Source organism: Schistocerca americana, chromosome 2 (genome assembly GCF_021461395.2).
Source record: "Schistocerca americana isolate TAMUIC-IGC-003095 chromosome 2, iqSchAmer2.1, whole genome shotgun sequence".
In the NCBI taxonomy this organism is placed as follows: Eukaryota; Metazoa; Arthropoda; class Insecta; order Orthoptera; family Acrididae; genus Schistocerca; species Schistocerca americana.
Window position 1 is genome coordinate 906,673,064 of NC_060120.1, and position 23,569 is coordinate 906,696,632.

Below are 23,569 nucleotides of genomic sequence, written 5' to 3' on the forward strand. Positions count from 1 at the left end.
CGGATTCAGACAATCACTCTGTGTCCACTATGGATTTGTTTTCCCATACCTCATTCGTAGATTAAGGTTTTATCCCATCACCTGAACTATCCAGTCTCCGTTGGGACATTCAAATTTTAAATTAGTACTGTCACATGACAATAATTGTCTAATTTTGTATTCTCTGCATTTCTTGAGAGCGAGTAGATCCTGTACTTATTTCTTATTAATACGTGTGTTAGCAGAGCACTTTATAACAAAGAGGAATTAATACGGACCATTGTTTGAGTTCGTAGTTATCTTTTGTGAGGTGTAACACCAATGTCTAATTTTCGCTAGGCCAAGATGCGGTTCTACAGTGTTTTAGCTTGAGCCTGAATAAATTATTTGCTATTGATACTGTTTGCATGTGTTCCCAACTGCCAGCATCCTGACAACGAACTGCTTTTGCTATCCAATCATTCGACCGTAGAGGCCACCACTCACATATTACTTTGTTCACAATGATATTTTGTGCAGGAGGACTGATCTTGACTCAAGATGTGCTGGCCAGAAAATGAGAGAGGCAAATTAATTTCACTTTTACGTTTGAGCTATGGAAATTTTGGGGTGATCAATTGTTTTGAGAAGCTAGCGGAATCTTACATACTGAGCAATATGAAGACGAGATTTACAGGACTATATCCAAAACAATATCCAAAAGTAGAAAATTATTCAATTATTGCGGAGAAAGCTTTGAATAAAATCACAAATGACCTCTACAGCCCACTCCTTCAATTTGAAATGGGGTATGTACTCGAATATATATATATATATATATATATATATATATATATATATATATATATATATATATATATTTGTAGTTCTAGATAATTTGTGAAATGCACCCCTTGAGGAAAATCTCAGGTAGAGCATTAGCAAATAAGATCAAACGTGACAATGTAATCAATGTAGAGAACTATTACACATTATTAATGATAATCTACCGTATCTCCATTTCAGAATTGGAAACACTGGACGGTTTTAGATTAGTATCATTTTATATATATGGGAATCACCCTTCTTCTAATCCTCCCACAAGAATTATGAGAGAATTAAAGTTGGCTGAGCAGAGCCTACTGTTCTAAAAAAAATGCAGCTGGTATGGATATATTATAATCTTTGAACAGATGATGATTGAGTTGCCCCATCTGACTACAGAAAGTCTCCGTGAAAGTATTAAGTGGCAAAAATCCAGGTACTCTAATTACAGAATCCCTATCCTTCCCTCCAAATCAGAATTTCACAATCGATTAGAAAAGAAATCTAGCTTTACAAAAAAATTAAGAAAACTACAGAACAAAGAAAATTAATGAACCATAACGTATGTGCTAGTTAAGAGTAGATATAAATCCTCAAAGTTCACTGCAAAGATCGAAATCTTTCGTGAGATGTATGGAGGATCCTGTGAAGTCATTCGTACTGATCACGCTAATGCAAGAGAGATTATCTAGAATTAATCAGAGAAAAGCGGCTTTCAACGTTGTGGACTTAGAAAGAAAGGTATTGCAGTTGGCAAAAATAAAACGTCAGTGGATACGTACTTTATACGCTATGTAGCTGATGGCTACAAGGCCCCAGGTTACTGGTGAATATTCCTTATATTTCGCTTTATGTATCACTTAGCAGCCTCCATATAGTCTATAAATCTTTCAAAGCATAAAACTAATTTTCCTCTATCATCATCTATAAAAATCAAACAGTATAAAAGTATTCCAGAAAGAAGGTTGAATTCCGAACAAGACACACAATTTTATCATAAAGACAACAAGATCTTTACAAGAATAAGTAAACGGAACAGTTTCAAGGTAAGTATGACAAGTGCAGATAATTGTGGAGTGCATAAAATGGATAACAGACTATAAACAAGTATCTTAACACATTGTGAACAAAATAGTAAGTGATTGTGGTGAACATTACGGTAGGTATACAGACATACTCCAGAGATAAATGAATAAACACATTTATCAGATAGAACTGATGAGCATGATGACAAAGTTAACCAAATCAGGTAGGAGATCTCACATTGAAGGTGTATGGTAAGTCATTCTGTCGAATAAGTAACCAGAGTGAGCAAAAAGCTCGCATTATTGAGAGACAGAGAAACTGAAGAACGCAAGTCACAGCCAGTGCACTGCATTACAATAGACATTTCATGCAGAAGTTTTTCAGTGGACGGTGAATATTTCCACTAATAGAAATATTTAAGGTAAAGAGAATTCAGAGGTTTTTCAATAGAGTGACTAACTCTTCAACTAAAAGTGCTGATGGAAAGAGAGGCGTATTGGATGATGAGTATTTCTGCCAATAATTAATTAACAAGAAACATTAAGGTTGGTGGGTATAAAGAAGAGAAAAGCATTCATGAATGAGTAGGACACAGAGGTAAATACTAGAAAAAGCTGATAGCAGTAGATGTCCGTTTCGTAACATGACAAAATAAGTTGCTGATGTTGAAAGAGGTATGATAGGTCATAGAGATTCGTACTCCATTGACTGACGATACAATGGAGCACCAACTCGAACTGTTTCATTTGGGAGAGAACAACATCCAGACAAGTTAAATGAACGACTCAAAGAACTGCAAATGGAACTGTCAGACATGTGATATATTATGAGCAAAAAACGAACAATGCTTGCAGAAAAATCTTTCAGGTCGAATGTAGTAGAACAAGTGAATTTTAATGTAGAATAGAATAAAGCAATATCTGCATTGGGGCGATTGCATTAAAACGTACAACATGAAGTATACATTAAAAGTAAGAATTTTTCTAGCGAGTATAGCTAAACAGCGTTTATAGCACCGATGGCTGATCATGGGAATGAAGGGACTCTAGTAAATTTCGTTCGTTTTTGGTTAGCAGCACGATGGGTCCAGGAACAGTGATACTGTCTTAAAAAGATATTACAAGATGTACATCAATAAAAGTAGAACAAGGATAATGGAATGTAGTCGAAGTAAGTCGGGCGAAGATGAGGGAATTAGATTAGGGAATGAGACACTAACACTAGTAGATGAATTTTGTTACATGGGCAGGGCCAAAGTAGGGAAGGTACAATATGCAGACTGGCAGTAGTAAGAAAAGCATTTCTGAAAGAGAGGAATTTGTTAACATCTAACATAAATTTAAATGTTGGGGGGTCTTTTCTGAAGGTATTCACTTAGAATGTAGCATTGCATGGAAGTAAAATCAGGACGATAGGCGATACAGACAAGAAAATGATAGAAGCTTTTGAAGAATAGACTGACAGATCGAACAAAAAATTAGCTTTTTAGTCGTCAGTATTCTGACTGGTTTGATGCGGCTCGCAACAAATTCCTTTCCTGTGCCAAACCTTTCGTCTCACAATAGCACTTGCAACCTACGTCCTCAATCACTTGCTGATGTATTACAGTCTCTCTCTTCATCTACAGTTTTCACCCTCTCAGCTCCGTGTAGTACCATGAAAGTTTTCCCCTGATGTCTTAGCAGATGTCCAACCATCCCGTCCCCTCTCTTATCAGTATTTTCCATATATTCCTTTCCTCGCCGATTCTGGGGAGAACATCCTCAATCCTTATCAGTCCACCTAATTTTCAACTTTCTTCTGTAGTACCTCCTCTCAAATGCTTCTGTTCCCTTTTGTTACGGTTTTCCAATAGTCCATGTCTCACTGCGATAAAATGCTATGCTCAAAATGTACATTCTCAGAAATTTCTTTCTTAAATTCTGACCTATGTTTGATACTAGTAGACTTCTTTCGCCCGGAATAACCTTTTTGCTGGTGCTACTCGGCCTTTTATATCCTCCTTGCTCCGTCCGTCAGTGGTTATTTTGCTGGATAGGTAGCAGAATCTACTTCATGATCACCAGTTACGATGTTAAGATTCTCACTACTCTCATATTTCCTATTTCTCATTACTTCCGCCTTTCTTCGATTTATTCTCAATCTATAATCTGACTCATTAGACTCTTCATTCTATCTGTAGGTCCCGTAATTCTTTTTCATTTTCACTAAAGGTAACATCATCATAATCGAATTTTAACACTGATATCCTTTCACACTGAGTTTTAATCCCACTCTTGAACCTTTCTTTTATTTTCGTCGTTGCCTCTTCGACGTATAGATGGAACAGCAGGAGCGACAGCAACATCCCTGTCTTACATCCTTTTTAATCGGAGCATTTCGTTCTTGGTATTCCACTCTTACTGTGCCCGCTTGGTTCTTGTACGCATTGTATATTAACCCTCTTTCCTTACAACGTACCCCTATTTTTCTCAGGATTTCAAATATATTCCACTATTTTACGCTGTCTAACGGTTCTTCCAGTTCAACAGATCCTCTGAACATGTCTTGATTTTTCTTCAGTCTTACTTCCTTTATCAACCGTAACGTCAGAACTGCCTGTTTTGTGCCTCTACCTTTCCTAACGACAAACTGATCATCATCTAACAGATCCTCAGTTTTCTTTCCCATTCTTTCCCATTGTTTTTATCAGTATCTAGAATGCATGAGTTGTTACGCTGATTGTGCGATAATTCTCACACTTGTCGACTATGGCAATCTTCATAACTGTGTGGATGACGTTTTTCGGAAAGTATGATTGTTTATCACCAGTCTCATACATCCTCCACAGCAACGTAAATAATCGATCTGTTGCCACTTCGTGACGTGCCGCCTCAAACAGCGCGGCCGCATGACTTTCTGAAAGCCACGGATCAAGGTAGTCAGTTACATCCTGTATTTCTCGAATTCCGAAAAGCATTTGACTCAGTATCTGACCTACGATTGTTATCAAAAGTACTATCGTATGGGATAACGAGCGAAATTTGTGACTAGACTGGCGATTTTCTTGTAGGGAGGACGCAACATGTTATCTTAGATGGATAGTGATTGACATATGTAGAGCGAACTTCGGGTGTACTTCACTGAACTCTTTTCGGTCCCTTGCTGTTCGTGCTATACATGAGTTACCTTGCAGGCAATATTAACAGATTTTTCGCGGATGATGCAAGTATCTGTAAGGAATTATTGCCTGGATAAAGCTGCACAAGTAATCAGGCAATATTAATAAGTTTTCAAGGCGGCGCAAGGTTTTGGAAAATTGCTTTAAATGTCCAGAAATGTAAAATCATGCTCTTCACAAGACGACAAAACATACATCCTATGAATATAACATCAATGAGTCACAGGTGAATTCGGTAAACTCATAGCAAATACCTGGGTGTAGCACTTAGTAAGAACACGAAAGGGAACGATCACATAGGATCAGTTGTGGGTAAGGCGGGCAGCGGCCTTGGGTTTGTTGGCAGAATATTAGGGAAATGCAATCAGCCTACAAGAGGAAGTTGTTTACATATCACTCGTGTGACCCATCCTAGGTTATTGCTCGAGAGTGTGGGACCCGTACCAAATAGAATTGACAGGAGGTATTAACGCATACAGAGAAGAGCAGCACGAATTGTCACAGGTCTGTTTGACCCATTGCAGAGTGTCACACAGATATTGAAAGAACTGAACTCACTGTTGACACTACATTTGATGGCAGGCAACCTTTTCCAGGTATTCGACATATCCAAACCCATCCATCGGATGACCAAAGAGTATGACATGATTCATCACTCCATATCGCTCGTTTCCGTTCATCCATTGTCCCAGGGGCGTCGCCCTAAGTCTCAGGCATCTCTTAGCATTAACTACAGAAATGTGTGGCATATGTTGTTCCCCCGTTATTTTTAACTGCCTACACACAGTCATTGTGCTATCTGGACTGCTTACACTGCTTTGTAACTCACAAGTGATTCCTTCTGGTGATTTCATGCTAATTTTTAGAACCACCTCCGCAGTGTTCTATGGTCCATGTCTGCAAGTACATGTGTCTGCCTTTTTCTGGTTTATCTTCCTTCTTGTTTCCACTTCACAGTCAGATCGTCAGTTGTCGACTTGTACGGCTTAACAATGATTGAAACGTCGCTGATGGATTTGTTACTCAGGCAACATCCAATGAATAGTCCACGTTCAAAGTCTGCTGACCGACATGTCCTGCTATTAGTGGTTCTCTACTGACTATACAATACTCCACATCTCGTTTTATACTGGTGGGTCCACCTCCTGTGACATCCCGCGGTCAATTCTACAAAACGTAGTGTCCACATACTTTTAACCAGATAATGTCATTTTAGATGCTTCAAATGTGACGTTTATTTTGTGTGAAGTGTCGAACAACCCTAGCAGATGACAGCCGTAGTAAACCATCAAAATGGCGTCTACGCAAGACACTCGACACAAGAAACGTGTTGTAATTGAATTATTGTTTACGGAAAAGGAAACCGTGGTGAAAAACCATAAACGCTTCTGTGCAATGTACGGTAACGATGGAGTTGAAGGATTAATGAGAAGTTAAAGCGTAAGCAAGTGCATAGAGTGAATTGCATGAACAGTCACGTTTTGGACGTGCTGACATAGCCACTGCTCTCGACATGGTGAATCGCGCGGATGGCAATAAGCATGCAGACCGGCGCATCAAAACTCACCACACTGTTATCTTACTTCCTGGTCACTCATTTGGAACCTTTAAGAAATTTCGATGGGTCAGGACAGAAACAGTGAAGTAAAATATGAAAATAACTTTTAACAAACCGTCTTGCAAAAAAATGGTTCAAATGGCTCTGAGCACTATGGGACTTAACATCTATGGTCATCAGTCCCCTAGAACTTAGAACTACTTAAACCTAACTAACCTAAGGACATCACACAACACCCAGCCATCACGAGGCAGAGAAAATCCCTGACCCCGCCGGGAATCGAACCCGGGAACCCGGGCGTGGGAAGCAAGAACGCTACCGCACGACCACGAGATGCGGGCAAACCGTCTTGCATTCAGTATTATTCCGAAATATGAATTATTAAGACAAATTCGCCTGCAGCTACAATCGTTGAAGAGAAGAGCAGCTTGTTTTGGATTAAAACTGAAATTAGAGACACATTTAAGGTAAAGAATATTAAAGTAAAGAAATGTATAAATTTATTGAACTTACTTCGATGGTGCTTAATGCGATAAATTTAAAAATAATCACCTTGCAGGAGTACATAAAAGACAAGCATCTAAGAAAAATTAATTCTTTGATTAACAACGGTAAAAACACAGGGTGGTATGAGAAAAATTACTGAGAACCAAACAAGGATTTAAAAACTTGGAAGAGCATGAACAATAAAGTCACTACTGGACTATCTATGCTCACGAAAGCAAACAAAGCCAAACACACTTGTTTTCATCAAATATGGTCATTGTAGTAATAGAACTGTATACATTTTTTATGAAAATGGGTTTTCTGAAATAACAAAAGACCCCATTATGATGATTCAAATAAAATTTCAAAATTTCATAGATGACAAAAATTTCATGTCTATGCCAAAAGAAAATGAACGTCAAGAAGTGATGAACCCACAATACCTATACTGAGAGCTCAACTGAAACTGAATGTGGCGGATATTTCTGTTAGATCTATTGTAAGTAACATCAATTGCCCATCTTACGAGCTAGACATTTTCAGATGATGCAAAACTGGCATCATTAGACATTAAAAACCATTATACAAACATTGCCATCAAAGAGACAGTGTCATTGATGTTAATATATTTAAATAACAATGAACTAGCAGTTTATAGCGTATCTTTAGACTGTGTTACATTTTAGTTGCTTTCCTTACAGTAATACGATATGCTGCAAGAAGCTACGTTGTATATCCGTGGCGGGCATTGGCCTCGTGTGCAATATAATTTTTGCTTAGCAGGTTACCGTGGTAACGTATAAACACCCTAACAGCTCAGTAAAATGGCGACAGAGGGAATTTTTCAGTATTCTGGCTGCTGATATTGGCCTTTTAAACTTTTTAAATTTATTAGTAGACTGTAAGCAATTTTAAATTACGTTTTCGTATACAATATGAGTATCTTCTGTTTATACACTAGCGGTTCGAGGGGTTTGGTCGTTTTTATTAATGACACATGAAGATCAGTGGGTGAAGATTCCATTTTATGACGCCTAGCCTTTATTATCTAGCCACCAGTATACGACGGATAGACTGCCAGTTGGTACAACAAAGCGGCGCCGTGCGCTAGCTCCTCGCAGCATCTGCGTAACACATCATTCTGCACCGTAACTCATGTTGCTTTTATGTTGGATATTATGGTTGTTAAGTGTACGTCATACATGACACCATGACACATTGTAAATGTGAACAGTTTAAGATATTTAACATTGTTTTTGGAAATATCTGGAAAACTACAAATCGAACTAAAAAAAGTTTTTTGTCTCAAAGGCGCATATCGACTGATGCCATATTATTCGAAGGGGGGGGGGGGGGGGGGCTGTACAGGGTCAACTTTAAAATCTTAAATAGGAAACCATATTCTCATCGTCTGTTCGAAATTTTCGTGAAAATATATTTAGCTTTTGTATCTTTTTTTATCGTCGTGTGATAGATGGCGCTGTAACCAACAAATACCAAAATGAATTAAAAATCACCAGCAAATGATAATATCTCAAGAAATATACATCAGACTAGGAACGTAGGAGGTTCTAAAGGCAGATGTCGCTGAAATGGAAAGCAGCTGGAACAACTTAATGGTTTGTTTGCCAACGAATTGAAACTAGTTTGAACGTTACCCAGGAACTGTGAAAGAAATTACGCAATAATATCGACAAAGTAGCGAAATATATTCTGGGGAATCAAGTTCGTTTGCTATAAAAACCGTTTTCCCACTAAAGATTTCATAATAACTGCCATTCAGATCCTCAGTGATCCTAATACGGTGTATTTTTCTTGAAATATTATCGCCTTTCCACGGTTTTTAAGTCATTTTGACATTTTTTTCGGTTACAGCGCCATCCATCACGCAACAAAATAAAAGCTAAATTCAGAAGTAACGTATTTTTCCCCTGATAATCCGGATTCCCCTCCCACTCTAATGTTTACCACTTTTAATCCTTTTCTCCTTGTTTTACGCCGTGTGAGATGCAGTGACTGTGTGTGTCAACGCGAGAGAGTTGGGAGTGAGTCAGTTAGTGTCATTTCGTAGGTTTTCTCTCCTCATGGTGTGACAACATCTTTAGCCCTTTTATCTACATTCAATTCCTTTAACATTTCTAAGGGCGCTGATAACAACGCTGATGAGCGCACGTAAACTCCAAACACACACACACACACACACACACACACAGAGTCTCTCTCTCTCTCTCTCTCTCACTCCCTTGATCTGGGGACGGGGGTCGAGCTTGGTGTTACTGGATGTTCCCCTCTGAGACGAACAACTTCTAATACAATCTTTTTTAATTCTATTTGCAGTTTTCCAGGTATTTTCACGAACAGTTTTAGATGGCGAGCCCTGTAAATTTCAGAGTCTTGGTCTGACGACGGTCGTAAAGACCGAAACTGGTAACCAGAATAAAAAATGAATATTTATTTCGATCAGGATTACTTTTTATTAAAACAAAAAGGATGCATCACTTTTAGCCAGAAAGAGAAAGGTTATTACTGAAGTGGCACTACCAGTAATTACCCAGAAAGAAGAAATTCAAGATAGTTCCCTCTACTGGCAAAGTCAGGGTAACAGTCTTTTGGGATAGTGATAGAATCATTCTCGCCGGTGTGCTGCCAAAACGTTCAGTCATTAATTCAGAGACAAATGCGAAGACTCTGAACTGATTCAAGAACTATTTCTGACGTGTTCTGTATGACGAGAATCCACAAGGATTCTTGTTCCAACGCGACAATGCACATCTACACACATGTCTCAGAAGCCAGGAGCCCATCTCCAAACTGGGCTGGACATCACTGCCCAATCCAGACATGTCGCACTTCCACCTGGTTGGGCCACTTAGGTAATCACCATGACCGACACACTATGAAGACGATGAGGTAATTTGTGCACTGTAATCATGGCTACGATCACAGGACCAAAGTTTTTATGAATAGTAAATACCGGCTATTAGGCAACTTTGCCGTAAGGTCACAAAAGGTGATGGAGAGTACTTAGAAGAATAGTACATGTAGAAGAAATGTTGATAATATTGTCAGTGCTACGTAGAAAAATAGTACATGTAGAAGAAATGTTGGCTAATATTGTCACCAAATTCTAACTCTTAAAAATAAGTAAGTTTAGAACGATACTCGTATGTGATTCACACTTGCCGGCCTTTCCACATCAGCACAAATCAACGATTTATACAAAATTCTGCAACCGCGCTGTCGGGTTTTAGCGAGCGATATGTAGGCTAGCTTCGACCGAGATCCGCCTTGACCCATCGATAGGTTGTGCGCCACAGTGAAGCCGTGTTTGTGCTGCGACGGCGGGGGTGGCGGGGAGGGGGCGGCGGCCCGGGGCTTCCCCGGCGGCGGGGGCTTCGCCGGCGCCCGCCGTCCCGGAGGCTCAGACCGCCGCTGACCGCCGCCCCCGCAGCCGCGCCTCTGCTGTGCCTCCGCCGCCGCTCCAGACAGACTCTGCACTCTCTCGTCTCTACACACAGCCGCGCAGCCACCAGCCGTCGGGACGGCAGGTAACTGGACTAAAGACCACCAACTTACTGGAGACGTAGCTTCTCACGATATCCACACCTTCACCCTCCATCCAACAGACTCTGCTGACACTGGGCACTATGTTGCTGTCTGTAGCGAGAGCAGTCTACAGGCAGTGGTGTGACCCATAGAAGTGTAGTAGCACCAATAATTATAGGTATACATAGGCTTATCAGTTGGTATTTATTCTAATGTCAGACTTATTGTAGGTAACACAGGTAAACTAAATAATACATGTTTATTACTTTTTAAGGTTCTGTTCCTCAATCGGTAAAATCGAAACTCTTACAGAAACAGCTTGTTGTCCGTCTGTCCGTTGGACTGTTCAAAACTATTCTTCTCAAGAACGGGTTGCCTTACCAAGTTGAAATTTATGTCAGATATTAAGGTCTACGGTCCCTTGACAACGTAAAGTAATTAAACTTTCAAGTCAATGCAATCAAAAGATAAAGTCATTTTATGTAATGTATTTTGATACTCGTAAACATATTCATCAAAACCTCTGGGCTACTTCCCGTTCACTAGAATCATGAAATTTGTCCAGAAGCAGGATTCACACTACAATCAAAGAAAAATATCAGAAAACTGTTAATCTGTACCTATACCACACGAAAAAAGTTGTTATTTGTTATCAGACTTCCTATCTGTCCATCCCCTTTTCTTGTCGGGGACGGTTAGATGTATAAAGCTGAAATTTATGCACATATTAAGAGCTATGGTCCCTTGGCGGTGTAATAAACGTTAGCTTCTAAGTCAGGGCAATCAAAAGATATGGCAATTTATTTCATATTGTTTGACACTCGCAAACCCATTCATCAAAACCCATAGGGTACCTCCCGTTGGTACAGAACCATGACATTTGGAAACAAGACAGTTTTCACAGTACAAGTAAAGGAAAAAATCTGAAATTGTTAGTTTGTAATCATATTAAGATCCCTTTTTCACAGAAATGGATGGAGGTGTCAAGTCACCACCCTTGGTGTAATAACTGCAATCTTTTGAGTCAATGCAATCAAAAGATGTCACCCATTTTAAAACTCGCAGACTCACTCATTACAACCTACAGCGAGCTTCCCTCCATGTAGAATCATGAAATATAGGAAGAATAAAGGTTTGGCCGTACAACTAAAGAAAAAAACACCCGAAAATTGCTAATTTGTAATTATATCACACAAGAAAAATATTTATTTTGTCATTTGTTGTTTTACTTCAAACTTCAAATTAAAACATTCTAGAAAGTATTGGAATCTCCAGGGTCGACATCTTATCAATAGCAGGTAAAAATTGTCGATGATCTCGACTGGTGGGATGGATAAACGTTCTGTGAACATAATTAAGTTTGTCCGGAAGTTTCAGAGTCCTACTAAATCGTAACCATCCTTTTTAGGTAATAGTTCTTTGCTAAAGCTGATGGTTTTGTTAGGTCTGAATCCATATCGAAAGTACGGTCGTAAGGGGTATCAAGCGAAATCAGTGACTGGATTGAGGATTTTTCGATAGGGACGACGCAGCAAATTATCTTGGATAGAGAGCAATCAACAAATGTAGAACTAAAATTTGGGTGTACCCCAGGGAAATGTGTTGGCACCTTGATGTTCATGTTGCACATTAATGACCTTGCAGACAATATTAACAGTAACCTCACAATTTTTGCAAATAATAAAATACTGTCTGAAAATAGCTGCACAAATATTCAGTCAGATATTGATATAATTTCAGAGTGGTGCAAAGACTGGCAACTGTTCAAAGTAGTAAAACTGCGCACCTCACAAAACGAAGAAAAGTAGCATCCTTTGGCTACAGTATCAAAGAATCACAGATGGAATCGGGAAACTCATACAAGTACGTGGGTGTAACACTTTGTAGGGATATGAAATGTAACGATCTCGTAAGCTCAGTCGTAGGTAAGGCAGATGTCAGGCTTTATTTTATTCCTAGAATACTGGGGATATGCAATCAGTACATCAAGGATGTTGCTTATTAATCAATCGTGCGACCTATTCTAGAATATTTCTCATATGCGAGGGCTCCATACCATATAGGACTACCAAAGCACATTGAAGGGTCACACAAGTGTCTGCAAATTTGTTTGTCTAACCGGAGAGTGTGGAATGTTGAAAAATCTCATTTTGCAGACGCTTGAAAATGAGCGCTAAATATCGCTCGAAAGTGTACTTACAAAATTTCTAGAGCACCAAAATGTAGAGGAACTGTTCATCCCCCTCCGCACCTTCCCGTGAGGAACGTGCAGACAAAATTACACTAGTTGCTGCTCGCACAGACGCATTGAAGCAATCATTCTTCTCGCAATCATGCGTGAACGGGAGGGGAAGAAGCCCTAATGACTGATAAAACAGGAGGTACCTCTGCCATGAGCTTCACTGTCGTTTGCGCGGCGGATGTACGAGGCCTGTTCAGAAAGTAAGCTCCAATTGATTGCCAAATTGAAACCACAGTGAACATCAGAAATGTTTTACTTGTAACAATTAGCTACACCTTTCAGCTACTTCTCTACGTAGTCGCCGTTCTGACTTAGACTTTTGTCATAGCGTTGTACCAACTTTTCAATAGCCTCATCATAGAAGGCAGCCGCCAGTGCTTTCCGCCAATTCTCCACGCTGGCCTACACCTCGTTGTCTGTGTCAAAATGTTGTCTTCAAAGACAGCGGTTCATGTGACCAGAGATGAAACTCAGGGGGAGACAATTGCGGACTGTATTGTGGGTAATCTAACATTTCCATTTGAAAACGATGCAGGAGCATCTTCATTGCCCCTGCAGAATGCGGCTGAGAATTGTGAAGACGAAACAGCACGACAGTTATGTAATGTTAGCTGCATAGCTTCAGGCGAAATTTCTCACCAGGCCCTCGTACTTGGCGGCAGACACTATTTTCTAGACATCTTTACGCACTCACTGCGAGCTCAGAAACGAGAAGAGCGACGTGATGCTAACTGGGATTATACTAGAGACACTACCCAACACATCTGTGCAAAGCTTTATCGGATTTTCATAGTCGTTTCCATTTCGCGACCGATCGGAGCTTACTTTCTGAACGCCCCTCGTAGATTGTAGATGTGGATATGTATTTCATCTCAGTCTTTTTCTATCACCTTCAGTTTTGCCTTATGGTGGCTTCGCCATACACTGCAAAATATCCAAAACACGTCTAATTTTAATGAAAAGTGGTAAAGGTCGACATATCGAATAAAACTTTTTTTCACCGTAGCTGATGTGTATTAACAACACAATTTTGAAAGCATTTAAATATGTCGACTGAGCGAATTATATTGCAATCATATCTGGTTACGTGAAATAACTAAACAACTGTTTTCAAATTCTATTTCAGAAGTAACATAACTGACGGTTTCATTTCGTGGTCTTAATTTCGACTGCATGCTAAAAAGGTTTGGAAAAAGAAAGAAAAAGTATCTGAAGTAATATCATTTTATTTCTTCAGTACAGCATTATTCCAAAAGATTGTTATGCAGTACATTTTCGATCTTTACTAAAGTTGAACATAGAAACCTACTTAATTTTTCTTCAGCTTATTTACAAAACTGTGAATACCTGTTTTCGCTTCATAAGAATGTGCCTACAGATTGCACGTGGTGCGCACTATCGACAGCTCTGCCTTATCGTCTTCTGAAAAACGTCCTTCATAGAAAACGAAGGCTGCGTCTTCATCACCAGGCTTCCTTTTTCCCACAGCTAGATCCATATCACTTATTCTAAATAATCTTTTCTCCAGTAATGAATTCCCTGAAAAACTGTCTTTCTTTTCGTTTTTCATAATCTTTCCTTTGGGTTTCTTTTTCTTCTCTATTTCGGATTTTTAAATTTTTTTTGTTCAGATCTAGTAACGAGTAGTCTCGTCCTACTGTCGGCCCTTATTCTTTAAAACAAACGTAGCTTTTTTCAAGAATTCTGATAAAAAATACGACTAAGACTAGCTTTATTTAACTCTATAGTGTTAGATTCAAATAACAGTCGAAGTTTAGACGAATGTATGGTTTCACATTTGAAGTTGTGTACGGGATGCCGTAACAAATAAGTCTGAATTTATTTGACAGTCCAGGAGATTTTATAATATACTTAAAACGATAGGCTAGTACCAACATGTAATCTATGGTAAAATGGAGAACACATATACTTTAATGTACGGAGAGGACCGAAAAAACATCTATTTGCTGTATTGACATAAAAAGATGCTCTGAGTTGAGTGTTTCCCGGTCAAATAGCTTTAACTAAAGCACTGTTTGACATTTCATTCACGAGGACATCATCTTCCAGCACCTAAAAACCCGCTACTCCGATTGTAGACCATACTCGGTATTTTGAACTTCTCTTCTAATTATTGGCTCTGAGCACTATGGGACTTAACTTCTGAGGTCATCAGTCCCCTAGAACTTAGAACAACTTAAGCCTAACTAACCTATGACATCACACACACCCATGCCCGAGGCAAGATTCGAACCTGCGACCGTAGCGGTCGCGCGGTTCCAGACTGTAGCGCCTAGAACCGCACGGCCGGTCTTCTAATTATTCAATTTTTAATGTGAACAAAGAGATTATTGAAGTAAAGCCAAGAAAACCATTTTATTACATAGGATTATGCGTCCATTGGTTTACATTTCTTTCCTTTTCTCGTTAAAGCATCCAGTGCAGCTTTTTCTCCAATGAACTGCATTTTTTAAGTCACGGTTAATTGTCCAGCAATAGTCTCACATTATACTGGTATTCCAGCCGTTCACATTTTCAGGGAAAAGGAATCTTCTCAAAAAGTGAATCCTGAGACCCATCAAACAGCCGAACGTCTTGAACTGGTCCTTCATTTTATCTACAGTATAACCACACGGTCCAGTCACATTAATGTGACGTCAAAGTGCAATAACCACTCACAACGGCAGGTGGTGCACTAGACGTGAAGAGTATACAGGGTGATAATTATTTAAACTGACAAACTCTGTGAGGTTGTAGGGGACATCAAAACAAATATTTTCCCTAATGTCATTTTTTCCTATGAGGATTATTTAAACCGGCGGAGGCCGTATTACGCTCTTCAGTTGTTAGAGGCCGTATTAGGATCTTCAGTTGTTAGAGGTCGTATTACGCTCTTCAGTTGTAGGAAACTGCTGTCCACCAGTGTAGTAGTACATTGTCTCTGTTTACTAACGGAGCGATACACCTGGAGTGAGTACACTGATACGGTTTGTGCGCACTACGTAGCGCACCACAACGGACGAGCTACACAGCGGGTTTATCAACAATAATATCCCAATCGCCGTATCCCGCAACATACGACCTTTGCTGCTGTGAACCAACCTCTGCGTGAGACCGGGTCAGTAAGCATATTACCTGGACAGGGACTCCGTCGCACTTTAAGAACGCCGCAGTTTGAGGAAGCTATCTTGGATCATGTGAAGGGGCATCCTTCAATCAGCACTCGTGCAATTGCACGTAACATGGGGACGAATAAGACGAATGTAAGAACAGTCCTTCGAGCGCAATTGTTACGTCCATTTCACTTACAGCGTGTCCACAACCTGGAACCAGTTGATTATCCACCCAGAGCACAGTTTTCGCAGTGGTACCTAGAACAGTGTGAAATGCATCCTACATTTCCATCCTCTGTGTTGTTTACTGAGGAAGCAACGTTCGGGCGTGATGGAGTCTTCAACATGCACAACTGGCATGTTTGGTGTGAGGGTAGCCCACATGTCACAGTTACTAGCGCTCATCAAGTATGGTTCTTCGTTAATGTGTGGGGACTGTTTAATTGGGCGGTATCTGCTACATAGGCCATTAAATGGCAGCCACAATTGGAATTTTCTCGCCAGAGCATTACCAAAATTGCTGGAATACGTCCCGCTCCCTACAAGACATCGCATGTGGTTCCAACATGACGGGGCGCCGGCACATTTCAGTCATCGTGTGCGTCGATTCCTGGACCGACGGTTCCCAGAAACGTGGATTGACAGAGGCAGAGTGTTTGTTGGTTTAATTAAATTGCCGCCAGAGAAATCTTCCTCTGCCGGTTTAAATACTCCTCATGGGAAAAAATGACATTAAGGAAAAATATTTGTTTTCATGTCCCCTACAACATCCCAGAGTTTGTCAGTTTAAATACTTTTCACCCTGTATAAAGCGGGTCTGGGGTATGCGGAAAAGAGTGCTATCGTTGTCGTAATGCGGAAACGGAGAGATTTGTCATACGTCCAAAAAGGCATGATCATTGGCTTTCAGGCCAAGGGAGGAAGCATTTCCGAAATAGCTAAGTTTGCAAACTGTTCGCGGCCGCCATGGTTGAAGTATACTGTGCATGGCAAAATGGCGGTATCCAAAATCGATGCCGTGACAACTGTGATGCACCACGAGTCATTGACAACTCGGGTGAACGATGACCGTGGAGACGTGTACAGGTGAAAAGACGTGCAATTGTTGAGCAGCTGATCGCCAGATGAACCAAGGGCCTATCAACATTCTTTCCTCAAAGATCGCCCAATGAACGTCGTTGCATACAGGCCTCCACAGCAAGCGCCTGGTTCATGCACCGACGCTGACTTCTGTTCATCGGCGACGAAGGCTGAAGTTAGCACGCTAGTGCAGCAGCTGGACGTCACTTCAATGGCGACAGGTGGCCTTTTGTTTTAGATGAATTACGTTTTACGGTCCATTGAACAGATGGCCTTTGGCGTACACGGCGTGAACCATCTGAAATCAAACAGCCTGCGACCAGGAGCGTTATGGTCAGGGGAGTGTTTTCGTGGCATTCCCTGGGTGATCTAGTAATTCTGGACGGAGCAATTTATCAACGCAAGTATGTATCTATCATTGCTGCCGTGTCCACGCCTACATGGAGTTCGCTCTCCTCTGCATGATGGCATCTACAAGCAGGACATTGCAAAGTGACGTAGTGCACGGGTGCGTTTCTAAGAACACCAGTATGAGCTTTCCGTACTCCATGATCACCAGACTCCCCGGATTCAAGATATCGATTATCTGTGGGACTGCCTCTTCGAGGTGTTCGCGCCATAGATCCTCAGTCGAAAAACCTAGAGCAGCCGTCCACGGCATTGGAGTCATCATGGCTCCACGTACCTCTCGGTATCCTCCAGAATCTTATGGACTCTCTCCCTCCACGTCTCGCGGCGGCCCGTGCTGCAAGAGGTGCTTACTCAGCAGACTTTAGGCAGGCGGTCACATTAATGTGATAGTGTATGAAATAAGCGATTTTGCTACCTAAGAATTGGTACTGCCTTCCTTGAATGATAGGCAAGCCTCCCAATCACTCACAAACTTGGAATCGAAACTGTTTCATTAGAACAGTGTCGTTGTTATTAGTTAATAAAACAGTACAATACGCCCTCAGCCTGTAACCTCCCAGCCGTCCCGTGCTGCAGGACCATGTACGGCGCACATGTGACCTCTATGCTCTCCTTTAGGTTCAAAAAATGGCTCTGACCACTATGGGCCTTAACATCTGTGGTCATCAGTCCCCTAGAACTTAGAACTACTTAAACCTAACTAACCTAAGGACATCACACACATCCATGCCCGAGGCAGGATTCGAACCTGCGACCGTAGCAGTCGTGCGGTTCCGGACTGAGCGCCTAGAACCGCTAGACCACCGCGGCCGGCTCTCCTTTAGGTGCGAACTACCACCTGACTCTATCCCAACTACAGCTACGCTCGCACAACCTAATGAAATTTCTTAGAATACACAACGCAGTCTGACTTTAAATAAAACGAGCAAAATAAATATCTGCAACATTGTGTCGGAGGCCGTTTTGTCCACTGATCCGTTGACAGTTTACTGGAAATTGGGCTTTGTTTATGACAGAAAGCTCACTAAATCCTTTTACGCCCTACGAATATGTACTAATAAAACAGTACAATACGCCCTCAGCCTGTAACCTCCCAGCCGTCCCGTGCTGCAGGACCATGTACGGCGCACATGTGACCTCTATGCTCTCCTTTAGGTTCAAAAAATGGCTCTGACCACTATGGGCCTTAACATCTGTGGTCATCAGTCCCCTAGAACTTAGAACTACTTAAACCTAACTAACCTAAGGACATCACACACATCCATGCCCGAGGCAGGATTCGAACCTGCGACCGTAGCAGTCGTGCGGTTCCGGACTGAGCGCCTAGAACCGCTAGACCACCGCGGCCGGCTCTCCTTTAGGTGCGAACTACCACCTGACACTATCCCAACTACAGCTACGCTCGCACAACCTAACGAAATCTCTTTAGAATACACAACGCAGTCTGACTTTAAATAAAACGAGCAAAATAAATATCTGGAACATTGTGTCGGACACCGTTTTCTCCACTGATCCGTTGACAGTTTACTGGAAATTGGGCTTTGTTTATGACAGAAAAGCTCACTAAATCCTTTTACGCCCTACGAATATGTACGTTCCATGTCAGTATGAAACGAGAAGCAACATAGAACATCCACAGCGAAAAGAAGAGCAACGATTGGTAGCTGTATTTCAAAAGGAGACTGGAGCAACAGAAATTTTGGTCACTCTCCAATAAAGATGCACAATAATTATCGAAAACACTCCTCTAGTTTTTTGGAATGCATTTCGAAAGTGAATTATACAGATGCGCTGCAGTACCTATGACACATTTCCATAAGCGGTTATGAAAGTAGAATGTGTGACACCGTGTGATTACTCCAATACTTTCACCATAAATCGACTGGGCACGAAACTTCCCAAAAAGAACAATGTCAGCAATTTCTTTCACCTTGATGGGAAGTAGTAATTAGTGTCGTGTGTTACGTTCGGCGTGACATATCAGAATGTGATGAGGCAGGCAGTTAGACTCTTAGAACTGTACCTAAAAGGATAATTGTTAGTGTATATATTGACGGGAAACCTTTCAATATCGACATAAATGTACAAAAAAAAAGTTTAGCTCATCTCCAGCAAATGGTTGCTTAATATAGTGTGTACCAAACATGCGAGTCAAAATTTTTAAAAGGGATAACATCCAAACACTACGCCGCAAATACATAGCTTTTTTTCTGACCTCTACACTTTCAATTCAAGCAGTAACATGATTTCACAAAAACTTTTCAGTGTGATGGCCATCAATGTTAATGCAAGCAGCAGAACATAATCTACTCTCAGAGCAGAATCTGTGTACTAAAATGATTGGTATTATTTGAATGCGGTTATTCTGATAGGGGCGTAATAATTGCTCTCTCACCGTCCGCACTATATTCTACGAAGCACGCATTTCGCAGGTAATTTGACGACTGTTTGGTCATGTATCTTCTTCCACTTGATACGATACAGCACAACACAATCTCTTTAGATTCTAGTACGCGGAGTGTCCATTGTTGAGATCATCGGCCAGCTCCTTGTGGGTTGAATGATGTAATTTCTTGCAGGTTTCTGTATATGGTGATATTTTCTTATTCTATTCTTCTGATCCTTGTTTCGAAACGTTTCTACGTACATGCTTTCGGTTTTTCGGTAGCTGTATGTATCTGCGCCATATGTTAAATGCTTGTCTGCAAACTTCTGTAGTAAATAATTCTCCATCTACGAATCCTATCATGTACTCAACATTAAGGTAAAGTCTGTGGCGAACAAACGGTGACCAGGCTGTTGTCCTCAATGCAGGCAGAGTGCAGCCTTTCTTCACTAGGAGGGGGAGAGTGGTGGGCTCGTCGCTCTGGCTTTTTTTTTTTTTCGAGGAAAAGTGCCTGTTCCTACCGGACATCTAACCAAGATACCTATTGGCCGGATTCTTGTGCTCTACCCGATAGACTTCCTCGGCCACATCATTAAATGCAGAGTATGGTAAATGCTACTGAAGATACACTACAGACGATTGTGGGCTGCTTTTCCAAGTAGCGACCGCAACGCCGAAGCAGACAGTTCGAAAAACACGTGTGTCGCAATCATTGTTCATTCCTTTCCTACCATCAGTTCCTTACCGCGAAGCACTTAATTTAGGATTCTCTACCGTCTAAATTGTGTGATACCCTGTACAGGAATATAATAAGCAGTGTACGAGAATGCCGGAATCTTTCTAATCTCATCACTTTCCATGGGCCCCCAATACCATGTTCACTGTTTCTCTAGTGTTACTATTTACTGCTCTGTATTCCACCCGTTTGTTTCAGAAATACCTAAAATGAATATGAGTGGTCGAAAACACCAGCTTTCGTTATTTATAGAACGCTTCCGTCGCCAATATAAAGTTGCTATTGCTGATGCTTTGCTGCAGCCGTTAAACGTAACCTTTCTTCCTAGACAACACCTACTGGTTACTTCCTCTGCAATGGTAGTCACTTACTAGTCGATATCCTCCTCCCGCTGCTATTCATTGTTTTTGTCTTGCCTTTGCTTATTATTAACTCAAATTTCAGTGCTCAGTATGTTATCCATTCACTTCAAAATGTGTTGGAATTCTTCTTCACTGCCTTTATAAGAAAAACAATGGATTCTCCTTTGCCCTTCACCATTTTGAGACCTCCACCTTATGCTCCGATTTATTCTGGTTCTTGATTACTGAATTCATAATTTCCATTTGTATTTTTACCGTGTGCCTGAGTGGCACGTGGCCTATCAGTCTCCTACTATTTAAAATAATTAGCTCACTCATCATCTTCAGACGGTTAACTCATTGCTCAGTGTCGTGACTTCATTCCTTCATTCATTTCTCTACTAACTGAATCTTCGACTAGATTTCTCCATCCACAGCGACCTACAGCTCTTCTTTATACACTGAAGAGCCAAAAAAACTGGTACCCCCGCGAGCACGCACAAGTGCCGCAACACGACGTGGCATGGACTCGTCTGAAGTAGTGCTGGAGGGAACTGACACCATGAATCGTCCAGGATTGTCCATAAATCAGAAAGAGTAGCGAGGGGGTGGAGATGTCTTCTGAACAGCACCTAGCAAGGCATCCCAGGTATGCTCAGTAATGTTCATGTCTGGGGAGTATGGTGGTCAGCGGAAGAGTTTAAACTCAGAAGAGTATTCCTGAAGCTACTCTGCAGAAATCCTTCTGTAATTGCCCAAGTCCGTCGGAATGTACATTAGACATGAACGGATGCATGTGATCAGACAGGATGCTTGCGTACGTGTCACCTGTCAGAGTCGTATCTAGAAGTACCAGGGTTCCCATACCATTTCAACTGCACACGCCCCACGCCATTATAGAGCCTCCTCCTGCTTGAACAGTCCCTTGCTGACATGCAAGGTCCACGGATTCATGAGGTTGTCTCCATAACCGTGTACGTCCATTGGTCAATACAATTCGAAACGAGACTCGTCCTACCAGGCAACATGTTTACTGTCATCAAGAGTCCGATGTCGGCGTTGACGAGCCAAGGCGAGGTGTAAAGCTTTGCGTCGTGCAGTTATCAAGCGTAAACGAGTGGGCCTTCTGCTCCGAAAGCTAACATCGACGATGTTTAGTTGAATGGTTCGCACGCTGACATTTGTTGATCGCTGAGCACTGAAATCTGCAGCAATTTACGGAGATGTTGCACTTCTGTCACGTTGAACGATTCTCTTCAGTCGTCGTTGGTCCCGTTTCTACGGCCACAGTGATGTCGGAGATTTTATGTTTTACCGGATTCTTGATAGTCACGGTTACACTCGTGAAATGGTTATAAGAGAAAATACCCACTTCATCGCTACCTCGGAGATGCTGTGTGGCATCGCTCGGGCTCCGACTATAACACCACGTCCAAACTCACTTAAATATTGATAACCCGCCATTTAGCAGCAGTAACCGATCTAACAACTGTGCCAGAGGCTTGTTGTTTTACATAGGCGTTGCCGACCGCAGCGCCGTATTCTGCATGATTACATTTCTCTGTTTCTGAATACGCATGCCTATATCAGTTTCTTTGGTTCTTCAATGTATAGCGTGAGGAGGTATGGTGATAATTTTCTTCATTTGATCCAACCATCTACTTACTAATCTATCTAGTGGTATTCTGCATTCGATTTTGCTTTTCAAGATGGTCTTTCCTAAATTAACCTCTTCTCTTCTCAAAATGTGCCCAAGGAACTGGAAGTATCTTCCGCAGACACGGGAAGATACACTTCTTGTGATGGGAAGTTCTTCCACAATGCAAATATTGGTTCTCCTTTCGCTCCATAGTACACATAATATCTTCCGCCAACATGTGGGTGGCCCACAGTCCCGTTCTCTCACCATGCGATTTCCATAATTTAGGATCCCTGAAGAAAGACATTTGTGACCGTTGATTTGCTTCGGACCAAGAGATGCACGCCTGTATACAATCATGGTATCATAGGCTACTGCATACATTTTTCCATGAAGGCACTGGCCGTCCTGCCCCACAGGAGGTAAACGTATTAACAGATAAGACGATTACTGTTGACATAATAAACAATTTCCTTTCTTTTTTCCTCGTTTGCATTTGACTGGCCCATGTATATGGGGACAAGAACATCAGCTGCTAAGAATAGCAAACTCCCCCTCCTCTCAAATTTATCAAGAGTCGTCGTCATGTCTCAGTAAGTTCCTCGAAAAATGGTGGACTTCTGACCGCGAAACATGGTGATGGTGTTCGCTCCTCTTCACATACTTACCCTTCAATGCGACAGATTTTCTCCAACGACAAATGAGTTGCCGGTGATTTTGCTCAAAGAATTCTGTTTTTGAGTATTCAGGGAAAGTTCTGTATCGGAAAAGACCTCTTAGGAAACTGGTTCGCATTTTGCGAATCGGGATTGAAGTCAGTTGTTAGTGACAGATGAAAATTTGTGCCAGTCTGGGACTCAAACCCGGATTTCCGCTTATCGCGAGCCGTCGTCCTAACTACTTCGGCTATCTGAGCAGTTATCCAGGACCGACTCAAACTTGTTTACGTCGCGTAGTCAATAGTGCTCACGCTCGCACGTTTCGTGATCGCCGCCCAGGGACAGAACTTATATTTTACGGGCATTTTAGGCCGTCGAAGTATGGATACATTACTGATACTTA

General features: G+C 41.3%; 1 protein-coding gene across 2 annotated transcripts in view; it reads left to right on the forward strand.

The window, feature by feature from the left end:
* The first annotated feature begins 10,427 nt into the window (after positions 1-10,427).
* Positions 10,428-23,569, forward strand: part of LOC124595918 (neither inactivation nor afterpotential protein C) — a 386,219-nt gene continuing 373,077 nt past the window's right edge. For both annotated transcript variants that reach the window (XM_047134827.1, XM_047134829.1), the window contains exon 1: positions 10,428-10,561. The gene's annotated coding sequence lies outside the window, so the exon portion shown is untranslated. The remainder of the gene's footprint in view (positions 10,562-23,569) is intronic.